This window comes from Ranitomeya variabilis, chromosome 1, assembly GCF_051348905.1.
Source record: "Ranitomeya variabilis isolate aRanVar5 chromosome 1, aRanVar5.hap1, whole genome shotgun sequence".
Lineage (NCBI taxonomy): Eukaryota > Metazoa > Chordata > Amphibia > Anura > Dendrobatidae > Ranitomeya > Ranitomeya variabilis.
The window spans coordinates 287,308,500-287,328,650 of record NC_135232.1 but is presented as its reverse complement, the minus strand read 5'-3'; positions in this window follow the sequence as shown (position 1 = coordinate 287,328,650).

The window sequence follows — 20,151 nt, the reverse complement described above, 5'->3', positions numbered from 1 at the left end:
TGCTCCTCATGAGGCGGCGGATGGTCTCCTGAGGGATCTTCTCCTAGACTTGGACTAAAGCATCTGCCAACTTCTGGACAGTCTGTGGTGCAATGTGACATTGGTGGATGGTGCAAGACATGATGTCCCATATGTGTTCAATCTTGCATGAACTGCTGACACATTCCAGCCACATGAGGTCTGGCATTGTCCCACATTAGGAGAAACTCAGGGCCAACCACAACAGCATATGGTCTCACAAAAGGTCTGAGGATCTCATCCTGGTACCTAATGGCAATCAGGCTACCTCTGGCGAGCACATGGAGGGCTGTGCGGCCCTACAAAGAAATGCCACCCCACATCATTAATGACCCACTGCCAATACTGGTCATGCTGAAGGATGTTGCAGTCAGCAGATCGCTCTCCATGGCATCTCCAGACTCTGTCACGTTTGTCACAAGTGCTAAGTGTGAACCTGCTTTCATGTGTGAAGAGCACAAGGGCACCAGTGGCGAATTTGCCAACCCTGGTGTTTGGTGGCAAATGCCAATCGTCCTGCACGGTGTTGGGCTGTGAGCGCAACCCACATGTGTGGATGTCGAGCACTCAGACCATTCTCATGGAGTCGGTTTCTAACTGTTTGTGCAGACACATGCACATTTGTGGCATGCTGTAGGTAATTTTGCAGGGCTCTGGCAGTGCTCCTCCTGTTCCTCCTTGCATATAGGCTGAGGTAGGGGTCCTGCTGCTGAATTTTTGCCCTCCTACTGCCCCCTCCACGTATCCTGGTGTACTCGCCTGTCTCCTGGTAGAACCTCCAGCCTCTGGACACTATGCTGACAGACACAGCAAACCTTCTTTCCACAGCTCACATTCATGTGCCATCCTGGATGAGCTGCACTACCAGAACCACTTTTGTGGGTTGTAGAGTCCATCTCATGCTACCACGAATGTGAAAGCACAGCCAACATTCAAAAGTGACCAAAACATCAGCCAGAAAGCATTGGTACTGAGATGTGGTCTGTGGTCCCCACCTGCAGAACCACTCCTTTATTGAGTGTGTCTTGATAATTGCCAATAATTTCCATCTGTTGTCTATTCCATTTGCACAACAGCATGTGAAATTGATTGTCAAACAGTGTTGCTTCCTAAGTGGACAGTTTGATTTCACAGAAGTTTGATTTGAGATATATATATATATATATATATATATATATATATATATATATAGGTGCAGTGACCCACGTTACAGCCAGGGGGCGCTGTGTGTGGGCTTCAAGATGCGCTTGGATGTATAACTGAGGTGGTGAGAGAAAGTCCGGCAGGATTATAAATGGTCGGTATGTGTGTCGCAGAGGAGGACACTCTGTGCTGTCAGTCTAAAGTTATATTGTGTTCTGGGACCTGTAGTCCCACAAGTAATTGTGTAGTTCTAATGGGAGACTGGCAGGGCTAGTTGTGAGAGAAGGGAGGGTCAAAATGACCACACACACCCACACTCCCACCCAGGGAAGTGGTTACACCTAGATAATGTGACCAGGGTGTGGGTCACTGTTATGACCCCAATGGCAGAGGGTCTCAAAAATAATTACTAAGTCTGCAAACACAAAAACCAGCTCATAGGTCAGTGGTAACTGGGCTGACCATATATCTAATCCTAGCACCACAAATACCAGCAGCTGGGGAACGTGCCTACGTTGATTCTAGACGTCTCGCGCCAGCCGGAGAACTAACTAACCCTAGAAGGGAAAAGAAAGACCTTTCTTGCCTCCAGAGAAAAGACCCCAAAAGTTGGATACAAGCCCCCAACAAATAATAACGGTGAGGTAAGAGGAAAAGACAAACGTAAGAATGAGCTAGGTATTTAGCAAAGAGAGGACCACTAGCTAATAGCAGAATATAGTAAGATAGCTTATATGGTCAGCAAAAACCCTATCAAAAATATCCACGCTGGAAATTCAAGAACCCCCGAACCGTCTAACGGCCCAGGGGGAGAACACCAGCCCCCTAGAGCTTCCAGCAAGGTCAGGAATCACATTTAGTACAAGCTGGACAAAAAATGAGAGCAAGCAAATAACCCAAAAAACAAAGAAGCAGGACTTAGCTTAATTTTGCATGAACCAGGACCAGCAGATAGGAGCAAACAGAAAGGATCTGATTACAACGATGCCAGGCACTGGACTAAGGATCCAGGAGGTTTATATAGCAACACCCCTGGACTAACGACCCAGGTGGGTGCAAACTGAGGGAAGAAAATCCCAGAGTCATATCACTAGTAACCACAAGAGGGAGCCAAAAAGTCTAATTCACAACAGTACCCCCCCCTTAAGGAGGGGTCACCGAACCCTCACCAAGACCACCAGGGCGATCAGGATGAGCAGCGTGAAAGGCACGAACTAAATCGGCCGCATGCACATCAGAGGCAACCACCCAGGAATTATCCTCCTGACCATAGCCCTTCCACTTGACCAGATACTGAAGCCTCCGTCTGGAGAGACGAGAATCCAAGATCTTCTCCACCACGTACTCCAACTCACCCTCAACCAACACCGGAGCAGGAGGCTCAGCAGAAGGAACCACAGGCACAACGTAGCGTCGCAACAAAGACCTATGGAACACGTTGTGAATGGCAAACGAAACCGGAAGATCCAAGCGAAAGGACACTGGATTAAGGATTTCCAATATCTTGTAAGGACCGATGAAGCTAGGCCTAAATTTAGGAGAGGAGACCTTCATAGGAACAAATCGAGAAGACAGCCACACCAAATCCCCAACACGAAGTCGGGGACCCACACCGCGGCGGCGGTTGGCAAAATGCTGAGCCTTCTCCTGTGACAATTTTAAGTTGTCCACCACATGATTCCAGATCTGCTGCAACCTATCAACCACAGAATCTACCCCAGGACAGTCAGAAGGCTCCACATGTCCCGAGGAAAAACGAGGATGGAAACCAGAGTTGCAGAAAAATGGCGAAACCAAAGTAGCGGAACTAGCCCGATTATTAAGGGCAAACTCAGCCAACGGTAAGAAGGTCACCCAATCATCCTGATCTGCCAAAACAAAACACCTCAAATAAGCCTCCAGAGTCTGATTAGTTCGCTCCGTTTGTCCATTAGTCTGAGGATGAAAGGCAGACGAGAACGACAAATCAATGCCCATCCTAGCACAAAAGGATCGCCAGAACCTGGAAACAAACTGGGATCCTCTGTCAGACACAATATTCTCAGGAATGCCGTGTAAACGAACCACATTCTGAAAGAACACAGGAACCAGATCGGAAGAAGAAGGCAGCTTAGGCAAAGGCACCAAATGGACCATTTTCGAAAAGCGATCACATACCACCCAGATGACAGACGTACCCTGAGACACCGGGAGATCAGAAATGAAATCCATGGAAATGTGTGTCCAAGGCCTCCTCAGGACAGGCAAGGGCAAGAGCAACCCGCTGGCACGAGAACGGCAAGGCTTAGCTCGAGCACAAGTCCCACAGGACTGCACAAATGACCGCACATCCCGTGACAAGGAAGGCCACCAAAAGGACCTAGCCACCAGATCTCTGGTGCCAAAAATTCCCGGATGACCTGCCAACACCGAGGAATGAACCTCGGAAATGACTCTGCTGGTCCACTTATCAGGAACAAACAGTCTGTCAGGTGGACAAGAGTCAGGTTTACCAGCTTGAAATCTCTGCAACACGCGTCGCAAATCAGGAGAAATGGCTGACAAGATAACTCCCTCTTTAAGAATACCAACTGGTTCTGCGACTCCAGGAGAGTCAGGCACAAAGCTCCTTGAAAGAGCATCAGCCTTCACATTCTTTGAACCTGGTAAATACGAGACCACAAAGTCAAAACGGGAGAAAAACAATGACCAGCGGGCCTGTCTAGGATTCAGGCGTTTAGCAGACTTGAGATACATCAGATTTTTGTGATCAGTCAAGACCACCACACGATGCTTAGCACCCTCGAGCCAATGATGCCACTCCTCAAATGCCCACTTCATGGCCAGTAACTCCCGATTGCCAACATCATAATTCCGCTCAGCAGGCGAAAACTTCCTAGAGAAGAAAGCACATGGTCTCATTACCGAGCAACCAGGGCCTCTCTGTGACAAAACGGCCCCTGCCCCAATCTCAGAAGCATCCACTTCGACCTGAAAGGGAAGTGAGACATCAGGCTGGCACAAAACAGGCGCCGAAGTAAACCGGCGCTTCAACTCCTGGAATGCCTCCACGGCTGCAGGAGCCCAGTTAGCAACATCAGAACCTTTCTTGGTCATATCCGTCAAAGGTTTAACAACGCTAGAAAAATTAGCGATAAAACGACGGTAGAAGTTAGCAAAACCCAAGAACTTCTGAAGACTCTTAACTGACGTGGGTTGAGTCCACTCATGAATAGCTCGGACCTTGACTGGGTCCATCTCCACAGCAGAAGGGGAAAAAATAAACCCCAAAAAGGGAACCTTCTGTACTCCAAAGAGACACTTTGAGCCCTTAACAAACAAAGCATTCTCACGCAAAACCTGAAACACCATCCTGACCTGCTCCACATGTGAGTCCCAATCTTCAGAGAAAACCAGAATATCATCCAGATAAACAATCATAAATTTATCCAGATACTTCCGGAAAATATCATGCATAAAGGACTGAAACACTGAGGGAGCATTAGAGAGCCCAAAAGGCATCACCAAGTACTCAAAATGACCTTTGGGCGTATTGAATGCAGTCTTCCATTCATCTCCTTGCTTAATGCGCACAAGGTTGTAAGTAACCACGAAGATCTATCTTGGTGAACCACTTGGCACCTTTAATCCGGGCAAACAAGTCCGACAACAGAGGCAAAGGATACTGAAATTTAACAGTGATTTTATTCAGAAGCCGATAGTCAATACAAGGTCTCAAAGATCCGTCCTTCTTGGCCACAAAAAAGAATCCCACACCAAGAGGGGAAGAGGATGGACGGATATGCCCCTTCTCCAGAGACTCCTTGATATACGAACGCATTGCGGCATGCTCAGGTACAGACAGATTAAATAATCTTCCCTTAGGAAATTTACTACCTGGAATCAAATCTATGGCGCAGTCACAGTCCCTATGAGGAGGCAGAGCACTGGATCTGGACTCGCTGAATACATCCTGATAATCAGACAAATACTCAGGAACTTCCGAAGGAGTAGAGGAAGCAATAGACACCGGCGGGGAATCAGCATGAATTCCCTGACAGCCCCAACTTGACACAGACATTGCCTTCCAATCCAAGACTGGATTGTGGGTCTGTAACCATGGCAGACCCAAAACGACCAAATCATGCATTTTATGCAGAACAAGAAAACGAATCACCTCCCGATGTTCAGGAGTCATACACATGGTTACCTGCGTCCAAAACTGCGGTTTATTTTCCACCAATGGCGTAGCATCAATACCTCTAAGAGGAATAGGATTTACCAACGGTTCAAGAACAAAACCACAGCGCTTGGCAAATGACAGATCCATAAGACTCAGTGCAGCACCTGAATCCACAAACGTCATAACAGGGCAAGAAGACAATGAGCAAATTAAAGTCACAGACAAAATAAATTTAGGTTGCAAACTACCAATAGCGACAGGACTAACAACCCTGGTCAGGCGTTTAGAGCATGCTGATATAACATGTGTAGAATCACCACAGTAAAAACACAACCCATTCTGACGTCTATGATTTTTCCGCTCATTTCTAGTCTGAATTCTATCACATTGCATCAAATCAGGCGTTTGTTCAGACAACACCACCAGAGGATTAGCGGTTTTGCGCTCCCGCAAACGCTGGTCAATTTGAATAGCCAGCGCCATGGAATCATTCAGACTTGTAGGAATGGGGAAACCCACCATCACATTCTTAATGGCTTCAGAAAGGCCATTTCTGAAATTTGCGGCCAGAGCACACTCATTCCACTGAGTAAGCACGGACCATTTCCGAAATTTTTGGCAATACACTTCAGCTTCATCCTGGCCCTGAAAAATAGCCAGCAAGGCTTTTTCTGCCTGAACTTCAAGATTGGGTTCCTCGTAAAGCAATCCGAGCGCCAGAAAAAAACGCATCAATATTTGCCAATGCCGGATCTCCTGGCGCTAGCGAGAAAGCCCAATCCTGAGGGTCGCCCCGTAAAAAAGAAATAACAATTTTAACTTGCTGAGCTGAATCTCCAGATGAACGGGGTCTCAGAGAAAGAAACAATTTACAATTATTCTTGAAATTCCTAAACCTAAATCGGTCTCAAGAAAACAGTTCAGGAATAGGTATTTTAGGTTCAGACATAGGACTACTGGTAACAAAATCTTGTATGCCCTGCACACGAGCAGCAAGCTGGTCTACACTTGTAATCAAGGTCTGGACATTCATGTCTGCAGCAAGCACAAGCCACTCAAAGGTAAAGGGGAGGAAGAGAGGAAAAAAAAAAAAACTCAGAATTTCCTTTCTCATTATCCCACTTCTGCAATGCATTAAACATTCAATGTTGGCCTGGCATACTGTTATGACCCCAATGGCAGAGGGTCTCAAAAATAATTACTAAGTCTGCAAACACAAAAACCAGCTCATAGGGCAGTGGTAACTGGGCTGACCATATATCTAATCCTAGCACCACAAATACCAGCAGCCGGGGAACGTGCCTACGTTGATTCTAGACGTCTCGCGCCAGCCGGAGAACTAACTAACCCTAGAAGGGAAAAGAAAGACCTTTCTTGCCTCCAGAGAAAAGACCCCAAAAGTTGGATACAAGCCCCCAACAAATAATAACGGTGAGGTAAGAGGAAAAGACAAACGTAAGAATGAGCTAGGTATTTAGCAAAGAGAGGCCCACTAGCTAATAGCAGAATATAGTAAGATAGCTTATATGGTCAGCAAAAACCCTATCAAAAATATCCACGCTGGAAATTCAAGAACCCCCGAACCGTCTAACAGCCCGGGGGGAGAACACCAGCCCCCTAGAGCTTCCAGCAAGGTCAGGAATCACATTTAGTACAAGCTGGACAAAAAATGAGAGCAAGCAAATAACCCAAAAAACAAAGAAGCAGGACTTAGCTTAATTTTGCACGAACCAGGACCAGCAGATAGGAGCAAACAGAAAGGATCTGATTACAACGATGCCAGGCACTGGACTAAGGATCCAGGAGGTTTATATAGCAACACCCCTGGACTAACGACCCAGGTGGGTGCAAACTGAGGGAAGAAAATCCCAGAGTCATATCACTAGTAACCACAAGAGGGAGCCAAAAAGTCTAATTCACAACAGGTCACATGTCAGACTGCATGGATCTGTTGGATTCATGTGCAAGGTCCTATACGGTTGGTGTTGGGGACTCCAGCAGTGGAGATGTCCTGGAAGCACTGAAGAGTGTGTCCTGCAATAGCCTGTGTGTTGGACTGTCCACAGATGGGCTGGAGTCCTGGAAGCACTGCAGAGGCTATGGACTGCTCGAGTGTGTTGGATTGTCCTGGTATGGACTGGAGTCCTGCAAGCACCTGGTAAGAGTGTGAATCCTGGAATGGTCAGGGTGTTGGATTGTCCTGGTATGGACTGGAGTCCTGCAAGCACCTGGTAAGATCATGGACTGATGGCTTGTGTGTTGGAAGTGCCTGTGATTTGACTTCCTGGAAGCGCATGGAAAGGCTGCATCTACAGAGCCTGAGACGGTTTCTGTGTTGGGGAAGCTACAGTTCCTACTGTGGGTCTGGACTATCCGAGGTGCTCTGGTCACAAGGACGGTGATCCCAGTGAGGCAGATTCCCTGTGAACCAGCACTGGCAGGAGTCAGTGTGTGGAGCCGGAGCTCCTGAGAGGTAACCCCTGGTAAGGGAAAAACCTGTCATATAAGGCAGAGACGTATCTGCCATTGGAACAGACTGTTGGGGTATAAAATGTTCCGTTGATGCATGTAATGAACTATAATGGAGAGAAAAGACGTGACTACCGAATGTTTTGTAAAGCCACATGTGTTAAAGTAACAGACTGTGTGTAACCTGGCTTGCGGTGCGGTATATGAAGTTTAATAAACTGAAACAGACTTAATTTGTGTGAGATATCATGCCTGTATGCATTACTCCCGTGCAAAGCGAGTGTCCCCCAAGACCCGAAGTAAGGGAAACGCTATAATTGGTGCTCGAATGCGGGCAAACGGTTCCCCAAGAAGCATGTGTGAAGTACTGGCTGAGCCAGAGGAGTCAACGGTCTGACAACAGTGTGTTATTCTGGTATGGACTGGAGTCCTGCAAGCACCTGGTAAGAGTGTGAGTCCTGGTATGGTCGTGGTGTTGGATTTTCCTGGTATGGACTGGAGTCCTGCAAGCACCTGGTAAGATCATGGACTGATGGCCTGTGTGTTGGAAGTGCCTGTAATTGAACTTCCTGAAAGCGTATGGAAAGGCTGCATCTACAGAGCCTGAGTGGTTTCTGTGTTGGGGAAGCTACAGTTCCTACTGTGGGTCTGGACTATCCGAGGTGCTCTGGTCACAAGGACGGTGATCCCAGTGAGGCAGTTTCTCTGTGAACCAGCACTGTCAGGAGTCAGTGTGTGGAGCCGGAGCTCCTGAGAGGTAACTCCTGGTATGGGAAAATACCTGTAATATACGGCAGAGACGTATCTGCCATTGGAACAGACTGCTGGGATTTAAAATGTTCTGTTGATGCATGTAATGAACTGTAATGGAGAGAAAAGACGTGACTACCGAATGTTTTGTAAAGCCACACGTGTTAAAGTAATAGACTGTGTGTTACCTGGCTTACAATGCGGTTTATGAAGTTTAATAAACCGGAACGGACTTAATTTGTGTGAGATATCGTGCCTGTATGCGTTATTCCTGTGCAAATCGAGTGTCCCCCAAAACCCGAAGTAAGGGAAACGCTACAATATACATTTATATATATATATATATATATATATATATATATATATACACACACACACACATATACAGGGTGGGCCATTTATATGGATACACCTAAATTAAATGGGAATGGTTGGTGATATCAACTTCCTGTTTTTGGCACATTAGTATGTGGGAGGGGAAAATCTTTTCAAGATGGGTGTTGACCATGGTGGCCATTTTGAAGTCAGCCATTTTGGATCCAACTTTATTTTTTTAAATGTGAAGAAGGTCATGTGACACATCAAACTATCTGAGAATTTCACAAGAAAAACAATGGTGTGTTTGGTTTTAATTTATTCTTTCATGAGTTATTTACAAGTTTCTCTTTGTTTACAGCCATTGATATGTCGCAGAGGTTAACAAGTGAGGAGCAGATAGAAATTGTCAGGACAATTACAGCAGATTTCAATGCAAGACACCCTATGAGACCACTCATCTCCCATGCTACAGTTAGCAAACTGCCTGCCAAATTTCGTGAAACAGGTTGTGTTGGATTTGCAAAATTGTGGAGGCAAGCAAACTGTCACTAATGAAGAAACATCAGTGGCTGAAGATGCAATGAAGATGGCATGTTCATTGAATATGGCACATTCCCTGAAGTTTTCCAGCAAGCTGGTGCACCACCACATTATGGGTGTCAGGTCAGTGAATTCCTACATGAACAGTTTCCTGGAAAGTGGATTGGTTGTCGTGGGCCAGTTGAATGGACATCAAGGTCTCCCAATCTGACCCCCTAGACTTTTATCTTTGGGGTCATCTGAAGGCAATTGTCTATGCTGTGAAGATACTAGATGTGCAGAATCTGAAACAACAGATACTAAAAGTTTGTGCTAGCATTTCTTCTGCGGTGTTGCTATCAGTGTGTCAAGAGTGGGAGAAGAGTGTTGCATTGACAATCCAACACAATAGGCAGCCCTTTGTACACATTTTATAAGTTTCTTGTGAAATTCTCAATACAATTGATGTGTCACATGACCCTCTTCCCATTGGAAAATATAAAGTTGGATCCAAAATGGCCAACTTCAAAATGGCCACTATGGTCACCGCCCACTTGAAAAATTTTCCACCTCCCATATACTAATGTGTCGCAGACAGGAAGTTGAAATCACCAACCATTCTCATTTTATTTAGGTGTATCGATATAAATGGCCCACCCTGTATATAATATATATTTATAATAAATATATATTATATATATATATATATATATATATATATATATATATATATATATATATATATATATATAGTAGATGGTGGCCCGATTCTAACGCATCGGGTATTCTAGAATATGTATGTCCATGTAGTATATTGCCCAGCCACGTAGTATATTGACCAGTTATGTAGTATATTGCCCAGTTACATTGTATGTTGCCCAGTGACGTAGTATATTGCCCAGCCACATAGTATATTGCCCAGTGACATAGTATACAGCACAGAGCCACGTAGTATATTGCACAGCCCATGCAGTATATTGCCCAGCCACGTATGACACAGGTTAAAAAAATAAAAAATAAACATATACTCACCTTCCGCAGGCGCGTTGTAGCTCTGTTGCCTGTGTGGGGTGCAGGCGGCAGCTTCCGGTCCCAGGGTGACATCATGGCAGGTCCTTCTGCCAGACCATCCTTGCCACCGGAACGTGCCGCTTGCATCGCGAGGAGCGGGAAAGGCAGCGTAGGTGAGTATATAATCATTTTTTATTTTTTTATTATTTTTAACATTAGATGTTTTTACTATTGACGCTGCATAGACTGCGTCAATAGTAAAAAACTTGGTCACACAGGGTTAATAGAAGCAGTAACGGAGTGCGTTACCCGTGGCATAACGCGGTCCTATACCGCCGGCATTAACCCTGTGTGAGCGGTGACCGGAGGGGTGTATGCGGGCGCCGGGCAGTGAGTGCGGGGAGTAAGGAGCAGTCATTTTCTTCTGGACTGTGCGCGTCGCTGATTGGTCATGGCAATGGTCATGGGCGTTTTGCCACGACCAATCAGTGACTTGGATTCCATGACAGACAGAGGCCGCGACCAATGAATATCCGTGACAGACAGAAGGACAGACAGAAAGATGGAAGTGACCCTTAGACAATTGTATAGTAGATACACACATATATATTTTATATGAGACTAATGAAAATAACAGAAGTTACTGTAAATACAAAAAACAAAGTATTATCTTGAACCAGGAGGCGAAGGTCCAAGTGACGTATTAGGAGGAAGTGGAGGTGAATGTGGCAAAGGCGGAAGAGGAGGTAGCCGATACCTTTTTTAAAGTTTTTATTTCCGGGTGTGGGAGGGCCAAAAATTAAACAAATGGCAAATTGAGTCTAATCATGGCTGGGTGAGGCTGGTATAATTTTCTAGTCAGCTAAAGGTTTGGACCGGTCCTTTGTGATCCATGCTTAATTTATTTTAATGGTTATGAGCTTGTCCACGTTGGCTGTGGACAGGCAGGTGTACCTGTCTCTGATGATACCCACTTCCATGCTAAACACCCTTTCCGACAGTACACTCACCGCAGAGTAAGACATCACCTCCAAGACATAAAGGGCAAGCTCGGGCCATGCGCACAATTTGGAGACCCAAATGTTAAATGGGGCCGACCCATCAGTTATAAAATGGAGTCATTTGTAAAGGTACTCTTCCACCACATTGTGGAAAATGTTGCTTCCTGATAATATGGACAGTATCAGATGGTGATGACAGATGTTTTGGCATGTGGAGGAACTATTTCCACATTTCGGCCACACTAACTCTGCCTTCCAAGGTGCTGGCGGTGCCCCAGCTGTGTTCACAACTTCCTTCTCTGTCCCTGCCTTGCTATTCTAATGAGCCCTCTCAATCAGGTGGAAAAGCCATTAGTTTCTCTACCAGCGTGTGCTTGTATTTATACATTTTGTGATACTGGTCCAAAGGGGAATGTAAGGATGGTACATTATCTTTGTAGCTGGGATACAGCAGGTTGGTAACCCCATAACTGGAACTGGTAATAACTTGACCGTCATTGCTTAGACACAGAATCATGTATTGGCTCATGTGTGCCAGGGTGTACAGAGTCAACAACAAGCTTTCCATGGTGGAGATGTATGGTCTTTGTCCTCTGCATCCCCCAACCAAGCTCGAGTGTTGCCTATGAGAAGCATGGAGTGTCACCCTGCTATAAACACTGTTCCTCAACATCCTCCTCCTCATCCTCCAAAGCTATCACTTGGCTAGACCCATGCATACCAGGCACTGTGGGTACAGGATTATGATTTGGCTTTTTATCCTAAGTCATGTGGCAAAGCTCGTTGGAGGGTTGACTTTTAGGATTGTTACGTCCAACAGGTGGCACTAGAGGAGAGGAGAAACGTTACCTCTTGAATTCAGCTGTGGAAAACCACTAAAAACGTACATGCATTTTTTACCTGCAGATTTTCTAATGCAAGCCTCTGAGAGAAATCGGAACATAAATCTCAGGATACCCGCAAGAGAAATAGACATGTTAAAGATTTGAAACACACCCAAAGTCAGTTTACTCTGAGCATAAAAAAGCACAGTGTGCATGAGATTTCTATAAATTATAATCACTTTACTGGAACTGTAAGATGCTGCATTTTTGAAGCAGCAAAATTATGCAGCGCCAACAACTCACTAACAACTTATCATAGCCAACCAGTCTTTTTTCTGGGTCATGTTTTAAATATTTTTGATACTTCGTGACATTTGGCTTTCACAAAAAGTTTGTAAATTGCTTGCCGTTTTAATGTGTTTCTGCAGGCAAAATGCACTGAAAAGGCATGTGTGTGTTTTACATGCTTATTTTCTGCATCTAAGCAATTCAATGGGGAAAATAAAGATATAAAACTCCACTTAGTCGCAAGAGAAATTGACATGTTGCGGATATGAAAAATGCACCACAGGTCAGTTTATGACGAGTTAAAAAAAAGCACATTAGGGAAAAGATTTCCATAATTCCCTTTCACTGTGTTGAAACTGTGAGTATTGCATTTTATAAAAAAGCCAACAAGCCAGCACTGCCCATGGTCAGCACACAATACATAAAGTGCATATGCACATATTAATTTCTAACTGTACTTTAAACTGAGACATTTAGTAAACAATTGATCAATTCTTTGAGCTACCCTGCCACATCACGGCATTCTCAAATGGGGCAGTCCTACTCTACGCTTTTTTATAAACGCTGTGCCATTACGGCCTCCTAAATATATTAACAGCAAGACTATATTAAATACAAACGTACCTGAAGCATTTCTGAAACACTCCCATGGTGCCGAAAGGACAAGCACAGAAAATGGCCGACCAGGTCCGGGCAAGACGTCCGGACATTTCAGATCTGACCTCCACACTTCCAAACCAGCAACCATGAATGAAGGGTGAGACAGGCCCAGACACAGATGCATAATCAAGTAGAGCGTATGGGGGAGGGTAGGGCTGCTGCAAGTGTGTACAACAGCCTAGATCAATCATGATAAAGACAGATAAAATAGCGTGCATAACCAAACATGCACAGCAAAAGTGGGGGTCAAGCTCAAACCAACACCAAGCAAAAAAGCCAGGAAGCCAGCGGTGCCCATGGTCAGCACGCAATACATAAAGTGCATATGCACATATTAATTTCTAACTGTACTTTAAACTGAGACATTTAGCAAACAATTGATCAATTCTTTGAGCTACCCCGCAGAATGGAAAATTTCAGTTTATTCGCTATCTTTTCTTCAATTTCTTTAAAATGTCCTTAAAATTTTACAGACAGGTTCACTTTAAGCAATGTTTGGATTCAACAGGTCTGGTAGTAATCATGGATGATGGTGACTGGTAAATCTGAGCCGAATTGTCAATTGAATTTAACTGGTTGAACTAGTAACTAAGAAGTGCTTCATTGCTGCGATGCGGTGTGGTGTTCTCCAGCAAAATGGCCGCCGGGGGCAGTGCATGCTCAGATTCAGCTCTCGACAACGAGATCTCACTGCCGAGATCAGAATCTGAGCATGTGTCGCCCCTGGCGTCCATTTTCCTGGAGCCACCGCATTCAGCAATGGAGCTGCGGGGGCTTCCAGGCTTTGATGAAATGCTGGTGGAGTGGAGCCCTGCCACCACCACAGAGCCCCGCCACCACCACACCACCACAGAGTGCTGCTGCCCCACAGAGCACTGCTGCCCCTCCACACCACAGAGCCCTGCCACCCCACAGAGCTCAGCCACCCCACAGTGCCCAGCCACTCCACAGAGCCCAGCCACCCCGCAGAGCACCGCTACCGCACAGAGCACCGCCACAACACAGAGCACTGCCACCACATCAGCCTGGGATGGGAATTCCCGAATGCCACCGCACCAGCCTGGATCACCGAACGACCCTTGTGACCAATCCTCCACTTTTGCTGATCCCTTCCCTGGTACGCTGAATTCGGACTGTAAGATGGCCCCCCATTATTTTTTGTCCCTATTCTATTTTCCTGCTGAAAATTTGGGGTGTGTCTTATGGTCTGGTGTATCTTATAGTCCGAAAAATATGGTAGATACCAAAAAAGACCTCTTATTAACTGGATCACAGTTTATGATTAGTGATGAGCGAGTGTGCTCATTACTCGAGTTTTCTGAGTATGCTCGGGTGTATTTGGGGTGTGCTCATAGATTATGTTTTTGTCTCCACAGCTGCTTGATTTGTGGCTGCTAGACATCCTGAATACATGTGGGGATTCCCTAACAAACAGGCAATCCCTGCATGTGTTCAGGTTGTCTAACAGCCGCAAATCATGCAGCTGCAGAGACAAAAACAATCTACGAGCACACCCAAAATATTTGGATAACACCCGAGCATGCTCAGAAAAGTCGAGTAACGAGCACACTCGCTCATCACTATTTATGATATGTTTTATAATATTAAATCTTTTTGCAGCATTTATAATTCACCAGGTGTATATACAAATTGTGAAGTATCAAATTAACAATTCAAACAAGAAGAGTGAGAGCCCTGCTCATGTTTATAGTCTTAATCCATGTCTATCACATAACACAGCAGTTTAGGTCACATTATTGCTTAGGTGGCTTAGCTTTGCCCTTTCTTTTCTCTTCATTTCTCTTCCCTTCTCTTTTCCCTTACATTTCCTACCATATTTTAAAATGTAAACTCCCTGGAGCAAATAAGAAGCAATAATGTTTTTTCTAAATTTTAGATTTTTTTTTGTATATGTTTAATACATATAAATGATCCCCTTTCTGACATATGATCTACTGGAAGGACATATTTCAGCTTGTTGTCTTTGATGGGTTCAGGAATTGAACCTGCATCTTTGATGGTAGATGATGGCTGTAATATTCAGCCATCATATGCTTTTAATAGCTATGAGTGGAGATGAGCTCTGACAATGGGTAATAAACTGTTAAATGCTGCTGTCAATCTGTGACAGTGGCATTTAAAGCGCACATTCTGAAGATTGCCATGACAGCCAGGGGTCTGCTGAAGATGCCATCCTGTCATCATGGGACTCCTTTAAAAGATAACCTTTGACTGGCGTTCATAGGATTCTGTGACTTTCACTATATTCAGAAATACTATGGAATTGCTATATATAGCACAAGTGATTAGATGATCACAGGTTAAAGTCCTCTAAGGTGACTACAAGGTACAATAAAAAAAAGAAATGTCTTAAAAATTAATAAATGTATACAAACTCAAATGAACCCTCTTTTTTCCCATTAAGAATTAAGAAAAAAATACATACAGTATGTGGTTTTTGCTACATCTGTGAAAGTCCAATTTATCAACATGTAAAATTAATTTACCTGATCAGTAAAAGGCGCAATGAGAAAAAAAATCAAAACACAAGAATTGTGTTTTTTCATAAAATCATAGAATCATAGAATGTGTCCAGCTCCCTGCTCAATGAATAATTCACTAAACTATTTAAGATAGATTTCTGTCTGGCCTCTGTTTGAAAACTTTCATTGACGTAGAACTCATCACCTCTTGTGGAATCCTGTTCCACTCATTGATCACCCTAACTGTCAAGAATTTGTATCTTCTCCCTTTTAGTTTCATTACTTTGCTTCTCTTGTTTCCATTTGCAAATGAGAATAAGGATGATCCCTCTACACTGTGACATCCCTTCATATATTTGTAGACCTCTATTAAGTCTCCTCTTAGCCTTCTATTTTGGCACGCTATCCATTCCCAGATCCTTTACCGTTCCTCGTAGAACATACTTTGCAGTCCACTCAGCATCCTGGTAGCTCTTCTCTGAGCTTGCTCCAGTTTTTCAATGTATTTTTTTAAAATGTATTGCCCAGAACAGTACACAGTATTCCAGATGAGGCTTGACCAAGAAGGAGTGAAGGGGCATAATTACTTCATGTGATCTAGACTCTTTGCTTCTCTTAATATATCCTAGAACTGTGCTTGCCTTTTTTGTTGCTGCATCACACTGTTGACTCATGTGCAGTCTGTGATCTATTTGTATTCCCAGCTCTTTTTCCCAAATGCTGTTGCTTAGTTCTATTCCTCCCACTCTGTAGATATATATTTTTTTCTTCCCCAGACAAGGAATCTTGTATCTCTCCCTGTTAAATACCATTCTATTAGTCATTGCCAATTGTTCAAGCTTATCTAGTTCCTTCTGAATCCTTTCTCCATCTTCTTTAGTGCTAGCTAACCCTCCTAGCATTGCATCATCTGCATATTTGATTAGTTTACCTTTAGTTCCCTTATCTAGATTATTTATGAAAATGTTGAACAACACTGGGGTCAGGACAGAGCCTTGCAGAACCCATTTGAAACACTCTTCCAATTGTATGTACAACCATTTCTTACCACTCTATAAGTACGATCACTGATATAGTTATGAATCTATCTAACCATAGCCTTGTCACTTTCATACAATTTTTTCATATGGATAGATCCACCCAGTCAATGATCCCTTCAGAGAAGGGAATTAGATTAGTACCACATAGTGACTAAATTATACCGCATAAAAGAGTCAAATTCCACCACACCATTAATAAACCAGAAGAGAAAGCATTACTGCAAAAAATCGCACACCATCAGACGAATAATTATATATAAAATGACACAGGCTGATTTTATTGACAAATCCAAAAACACACCACATAAACAATAAAAACAATATTGAAAACATATAGACGCCATCAAGAACACACAGGAAACACAGGTGATGACTCAGTGTAATAAGATGACCCAAAAAGAAAACCTAAATGGCTCATGGGGTATTACGCAACCTGTAAATGGTGGAACAGTGCCAAAATAGTACGCAAGGCCATAAACACGGTACCAAGCCAATAAGCAATAACCGGCACAAACAAGTTGTCCAAAGAAAAATAAGTAGCTATGGGCCAAAAGGCAAACTGAAAAGGTCACCCTTACATAATGATATTACTGAGTCACAGAATATAAACGGGAGAAACCTCCCATGCAAATACCACCTGGTGACGTGATGCCCCACGCGTATCGCCCGGCGGACCAGGCTTCGTCAGGGAAGATGTATGCTGAACAGTCCAACAGCCTTAAATGCTATAAGCCAGGTCGCTAATCAAGTTCCGGTGTGTGCATTCAGTAACAAACCGGAAGGCAGTGCAAAGGGAAAGTGGGTCCGTGCGCCGCAATCACCCAGCACAGACATGCTCAGAAGTGCACACAAGCAGCGGCGGGCCGGAAGAGCAAAGGGAGCCGATACCTGCAAGTAATAGATCCGTGGTGCCACAATCATGTAGCGCATACATGCGCAAAGAAGGAAAAGCTGCATCCGCATACAGCGCAGGCGCCGATAGTGTCCAATGTAGAAAAGGACCAGGCGCATGCGCGGAAAACAAGAGGCAGAGATGACTCACAGGAAGCACGTCAGTGCTAAGTAAAGAGCCCAGTGTATCGGGACCGGTACAAAGAGCATAAGAAATGGAAGCAGCTGAAAAAAGGGGGACATGTCAGTACTGCATAAGAGGCCCAATGTAATGTGGCACTAGCCAGAAAATGACTATGTGCCAATATATACAGGACACAATTGACCCTGTACGCACATAGATGCAAAATGGAGACCGTACAAGAGGTAATAAAATTACACCATTAGGTTGGCGATAGGGAAGTGTGCACTGAGGAGAAAACAATCCTCACTGCAAACACCAGCCTATCTACGTCTGGCCATATGTAAGAGACCATATACTTGGTAGGACTGAGTGTGACTAAAAACGATCTGCCTAACATAAGACAATGGGGTAAATGATCGTACCAAAATAAAGCCACACGCATATAAACCCAGTCATACAATACCAAACAACCCCCGGGGGCACTCATATACACACTCAAAATAAGAGGGCTCTCATTCCAAGTAATAAATAGAGGTAATAAGGCATTCTAAATAGTGCCAAGATATAGCTTTATTAGGAAATACAATAAATGTAATAAATATAATAAATATACAACATGGCATATATAAATTAGTACTCAGCAAGGTCCTGAATAAATCAAAAAATACAAAAAATACAAAAACTCCGAGAACCTGTCAAATAGTAGCCATTAGTGAATAAGCAGCACTCCCCATGAGCCAGGATATAAACAAAATTTGCGCAGTGCTGAATAAGCAGCACTCCCCATGAGCCAGAATATAAACAAAATTTGCGCAGTGCTGAAAAAGCAGCACTCCCCATGAGCCAAAATCATATAATCCATTGTTATATTTCGTTGTCACACCCCTTAAGCCAGTATATTGTACAATGGGGGCCTGGATGAATCCAAGATAAAGTCAAGCAAACGCAATACATATGGTATACAGAATGTCACATATGGTATAAAGAATGTCACATAGGGCAATTACACATGAGGAGACAACCCCAATAGTAAAGCCAATATGCCAACAAAATCCATGATCAAGATTAAAAGACGGTGAAGTGCACATCCGATTCCAAAAGGAGGACGAGAAGAAGCAGATATCCATGATCAACCGAAATATCGGAGATGAATCATCCTAGAGGCCATCCACGATAGACCAACACATGGAGAGGTGATTATCCAAGGAATCCAGTGAATAGCAACTCTTCGTTTAAGCCTACGGGAGTAATGGAACCAAGGTTAAAAATCCATCTAGCCTCCATACGCAAAAGTAATTGTCTATAAGCACCGCCCCTATTGGATATCCGTACCTTGTCCAACCCGATGACTTGGGTCCCCGAAACCTGGCCATCATGTTGGGCCAAAAAATGGGATGCTACCGGAGTAAGCACTTTGCCCTTCAAGGAGTCACTGCGTGCCAAATTGATGGTGGAGAAGTGTTTCTGTATCCTCCGCCGTAACTCCTGAGATGTCTGGCCAACGTAAACACGTTGGCATGGGCAGATAAGGGCATAAACCACAAAGGCCGTTCTACAATTAATATATGAGCATAACCTATGCCTACTCTGATTGATGGGGTTAACAAAATAACTTCTGGTGGAACACATATGTGGACAGATGTTACAGTTACCACATGCAAACGATCCGTGGAGGTCAATACCCCGATTAAGCCTAGTGGTTTGTCGTCTGTAGTGGCTACTTGTCAAGAGGTCCCTGAAATTAGGCGCTCTTCTAGCCGTAAGTTGTGGTTGGTCACCCACCACCCTAGAGGTAGAGATGTCAATGGTAAGGATGCCCCAATGCCTATGAAGGATGGTCCTAATTTGTGACCAATTATTATTAAAATTGGTAACAAATCTCGGCTTCTTGTCCCGTACCTTATTATGAGACACCAACAGCGATTCCTGTGTATGTGTATTAGCCCGCTGAAAGGCTGTGGAAATGCTTTTCCGTGGATAATGTCTTTGTCGAAAACGATCCGTCAATTTGAGAGCTTCACAATGGAAATCTTCATCCGAAGTACAATTTCTTCTGGGAACTGTCCTACAGGAACCCCATTCCTGGTATGCATTGGGTGAAAGCTCCTATAATCCAGGAGACTGTTGGTTGCAGTTGGCTTCCGAAATAATTTGGTGTAGAGAGAACCATCTCTAACCATAACCTGCAAGTCCAAGAAGGTCACTACAGTGGGAGAAAAAGAATAGGTCAACACAATATTATGGGAGTTCCTGTTAAGAGAATTGATTAAATTGTGACATTCGTCAATGCTGCCAGTCCAAATGAAAAATATGTCGTCGATATATCAACTCCAATGGCAGACATGACGCTTGAACTCCTCCAAGGGGTAGACCATGGTGGCCTCCCACCAACCTAGAAACAGATTGGCGATGGCCGGGGCACAACGCGCCCCCATGGCCACCCCTGAGAT